Source organism: Echinops telfairi, unplaced genomic scaffold (assembly GCF_000313985.2).
Source record: "Echinops telfairi isolate 266 unplaced genomic scaffold, ASM31398v2 ScPeMD7_443;HRSCAF=831, whole genome shotgun sequence".
Lineage (NCBI taxonomy): Eukaryota > Metazoa > Chordata > Mammalia > Afrosoricida > Tenrecidae > Echinops > Echinops telfairi.
The window spans coordinates 16,886,861-16,891,692 of record NW_022104341.1 but is presented as its reverse complement, the minus strand read 5'-3'; the positions used below and the strand labels follow the sequence as shown (position 1 = coordinate 16,891,692).

Sequence of the window (4,832 nt, the reverse complement as noted above, 5' to 3'; positions counted from 1 at the left end):
TTCAATCACATCAAGAAGAGTTGTACAATCATCACCACAATCAGTTTTAGAACATTTTCTTCATTCTTGGACTCATCGTTATTAGCTCCCCATTTTTCTACAACCTCTCCGGCCATACCCCCAAGGAATCCTTAATCCAGTTACTGTCTCTGTAGATTTACCTATCCTAGATTTTGTATACAGAAAAACATTAAACAAAAAACAAGAACAACAAAGCAAAACATAAAAACCTCAAGTGAAAAGGAAGCAGAAAATATAAAAAGTAGAATGCATTTAAATGGCTCAAAGGGGGTATCAAGTAATAAGGTTCTCAAGACCTCGTATCACTTTATATTACAGATTGGTTGAGGATTGAACACATGTTTGGCACTATCAATTTCAGAGACATTTAAGGGACAGGGATTCCACCGGCTGGTAGGGATGGCAGTGGATCCAGGTACTCTTATTACAGGTGCTAAGTGCCTTAAACAGAGGTCTGGACAAAAGTTTGTGCCAATACAGAGGAGGGGATGACTAAATCTGAGAGCTCTCTCTCAGATGATGCTTGGCCATGAGGATTTTGACAGAGAGAAGGTAGTAAGAGTGTTCTTACTAAATGCTCGCTGCCATCCCTGTGCGATCATGAACCAGCACGGGATCAGGTAACCAGCATCAGAACACCCAAAACAAACAAGCAAACAAACAACAAAACCATATTGTTGAGGGCGGAGGGAGGGGAAAAAAGAGGAGCTGATACCAAGGGTTAAGTAGAAAGTAAATGCCTAGAAAAGAATGAAGGCAACATATGTACAAACACGCCTGATGCCAACAATGTATGGATTGTAACAAGAGTTGTAAGAGCCCCCAATAAAATTATCTTTCAATATAAAAAAAAATTATTGAGATTGAGGGGCATCAGAGAAGAAACTCAAAACCCATCTTTAGACCATGGGACATGTCCTCACAGAAGGAAGGGATGAGTCAACCAGGGCACCGTATAGCACCGATGAAACATACAATATTCCTTTGGTTCCTTGAGGCTTCCTAACCCCCCAGTATCAGGACCCCCATCTTGCCTTCCCTGTGGGCTAGAACGGAGCATGTGCACAGGTACAGATAAGACATAAGAGACACAACACACAGAATCCAGGAACAGGAATGGGAGTAGCGATACCAGAAGGATGAGGGAAAGGTGGGGAAAGGAGGGAAGGAAGGGGGTGCTGATCACAATGATCGACACATAACCACACACACACTCCTCCAGGGGGACAAACAACAGAAACCATGGGTGAAGGGAGACAGTGGTCCATGTAAGATATGAAAATAATAATAATTTATCAAGGGGTTATGAGGGTGGGGGCGGGTAGGGGAAAAAAGAGGTATTGATACCAAGGGCTCACTAGAAAGTAAATGTTTAGAAAATAATGATGGTAACAAATATAAAAATATACTTGTTATAAGAGATATAAGAGCCCCCAATAAAGAGATCTTTTAATTAAAAAAAAACAACAAGAAACTCACTGCCATCAAGTTGATGCCAGCTCATAGTAATCCTGTGAGTTTCCCAGACTGTCACTCTTTTGGTAACTGTTTCTCCGGTGGAGAAGCTGATGGTTTTGAACTGCCAGCCTTGTGGCTTGCAGTCCTAGGTGTAACCACTATGCCACCAGGACTCCTGAAACGGTGTTCTAGGGATCCCCAAATCGGTGGCATTATGGAAGTCCTTGAATGCTAAAGTGAATGGCACATCCAGGGAACAGAGCTCTGCCCGGTGTGGAAAAGGTCAAGTGTAAGTTTGAACAAAGTCAAAGACAGCCTTGAGAGTTGATTGTGGGTCAATGGCCTCAAGTTTATTGATAAGCATTGGGGACTTTGTTTCCTGAAAAAATCCAGTTCCTTTTGAGTCAGCTCTAACTTATGATAATCCCACTGAACTTCCCTGGGTTTTCAATGGCTGAATGTTGAGAAGTAGATTGCCAGGCCTTTCTGGCACAGTTCTACTTTGTGGGCTTAAACCTTCAACCTTTCTGTCAGCGGCTAAGCATGTTACCTGCAGTACCAAGGTATCTTCTGGTAGGTAACCATTAAAATCTAAAGTGCTCACTATGGTCTACAAGGCCCTCTAAGATCTGCCACTTCATAATTCTTTGAGATCGCGTTCGAAGGATCTTCTTTTGACTATATTCCTATTTGACCATATTCCTTTTCAGGATTTCACACTTAATGTTTCCCCTATCTGGAAAAATCTGCTCCCAGTTATCTGTAGTGCCCATTCCTCTATTTCCTTCTGGTCTTTGCTCAAATAAGGCTTAATCAGGAGATTCCTTTGACAACCCTTACCCTCTATCCTGGTGCTCAGCTTTGTTCTTTTGGAATTTTAAAATTGTTGTAAAATGTACATATTTATGTATAATTATATATAAGCATATGTATAATTATATATATAAACATGTGTATAATTATATATATAAGCATGTGTATATCTATAAACAAAATACAACATGTATATGTGTGCATTCATACATGTATGTATATAATTTAGGAGGCCTGGTGGTGCAGTGGCCACAAGTTGGGCTGTGATCCCTATGGTTGGCAGTTCGAAACCACCAACAGCCCCACAGGAGACCACCTGGGCTTTGGGCTCCTATAAACAGTTACAGTCTCAGAAACCCACAGGGGGTATGGGGGGGCTCACTATGGGTCAGCATTGACTCAGTGGCAGTGGGTTTGTTTGAGTATAGATAATTTACTAATGTGACAATTTTAGGTGCATACATAAGTGAAAAAATGTGCTTAGTACTTTTTCTGTTTTGCTTACTTCTGTTTTCAGAACACGTAATGTTTGTTCGTTGTCCTTTCCTCTCTCTCTCCCACTGAATGTCATTCTCCTTCAGGGCACACCTTTTTGTTTATTTTTCTCAGTGTAATTTTTTTCCCACCATTAACAACCTGGCCTGGCACCAAGAAGGTGCTCAGTGCATATGTGCTTATTGAATAAACAAATTAAAATGTGGATTTCCTCCCTCTGGAATTTATTCATTTGGTTGGTTAGTCACCAGATAGGCATTGCTAGCACAGAGGTTGGGATTAATTCGTTTTTGTTTTTTTCCCCCGGACTTAATGTTTTTTTCTTTTTCCATTTGAAGCTCCTATCATGGGCGTTGAGAGATACAAATGACTTACAAACAATAAAAGACCAAGACACCCAGAGTGAGATGCAGGGCAGACAAGCCAGCAGTGGGAGGGGCTGGCAGGGCAGCGAGGCAGTGTGGGGCCGGGAGACCCCAGGATTCCAGAAGGTTCCAGAAGATTCCAGTCATAAGTGTGGAGTACGGATCCTGCTGCAGGGCTCTGGCCCTGTGGGGGGAGGGCAGCCAGCACCACCAGATGGGACACAGGCAGAGGCCAGAAGAGAGATCCCCTTAGAGAAGTGGAGGCCGGAAGCTCTGAACTAGGGGTGCCCATCTGCCCCCAACCAGCTGCGGCGGTCCCCTTGGGGACTACATGCTTGCCAGGGGCGCCACCAGCAATAAACTCCTTTAAAAAAATACTGATCTGGTCATTTTCTGCTTCCAGTCAGGGCAGGGAGGGTGAAGACTAGACTTGAAGTCAGAGGAGGGGACCCCAGAGCGTGCAGTGGGCAGAGCTGGCCCTCTATACTAAGGAGCTCAGAATACTCCACCCCCACCCCAAGAGATGGGAATGGGGCAGGGGAATCCCACCATGGACCCCCCATTCCTCTTGGCTGCTTTGGGGCAATAAGGCTCAGAGTCGGCTGAGGTCAGAAGAAAGCATGCCAGCCTTGCCCGACAGTGCTGATTCTGCACAGTGACCCGGCACATCCACTGACCCGTCTGAGAGGCAGGCTGGGGGGTCGCGGGGGAGGGGCACCGTTTTCTCTGGGGTTTCCAGTTTGAAAGGCTAGGGACTCCATACCAGCTCAGAACCCACCTAGAGAAGGAAGTTGGCAGGGGGTGGTCTGGGGTACAGGGATGGAGGGGGGCACCTAGTATTCCCAGAGCGTGGCGGGGTCAATGATCTCGGCAGACGCCTTCAGCACCCCCGCGTAGTCGCCCTTCCGGTAGTGCCCACCCACTCTGAAGGCCACCTTGTTGTAGTCACAGAACTCAAAGAAGAAGTCCACGGGGGTGTCGCTGCTGCTGGTGACCGAGGAGTCGCTGCCTTCCATCCAGTACTTGCCTGTGGAGTCTCGGCTGTTGTAGGCGCCGTCATTGAACTCCAGCTGAAAGACCTCGTAGCTGGAGTGGTTGGTGTCCAGGGTGCCAGTGACCTTGTGGCAGCCGATGAAGCCATGTTCCCCTCGCAGGACGATAATGGGTCGGTTGATGAGCTTCATGAGGAAGAGCTCCGAGTCCCCTGCGGTCTCCACCGAGGCCGACAGCTGCCCATTCTTCTTGGCTGTCACAAATTCGCCATTGGAGGCGCGCAGGGTGATGCGCCGATCACACCACTCGATGTCAAAGTGGCAGCTGGCATTCTTGGTGGAGGCGGTGGACTGCACGCTCCAGTCGCCGTCAGCGTCCAGTACTTGCTTGTGTGGGTGCGGAAGGCGCACTTTTTGGTGTCACGGTCTATCTCCAGCTGAAAGGTCTCCTGGTCGGTCTCTTCGTCCTGATTGGCCGACAGCTCCATGCCCTGGCGCGTGGACATGTTCTTCTCATTGGCCGCCTGCAAGCCACCTGGGCGCAGCTCTGCTCCAGCGCGAAGAGCTCGTCCTTACCCACCTGGGTGGCCTTGCCCGCCTTGAGAGTGCCGCTGGGCCTCGACGGCGCCAGGTAGCGGCCGTCGCAGTCGCGGAAGGCCACCTTGCCCGGCCGGAACTCGAGCGCGTA

General features: G+C 47.7%; 1 pseudogene; it reads right to left on the bottom strand.

Moving 5' to 3' along the window:
* Window positions 1-3,985: 3,985 nt before the first annotated feature.
* Window positions 3,986-4,832, bottom strand: part of LOC101644533 — an 11,833-nt pseudogene continuing 10,986 nt past the window's right edge.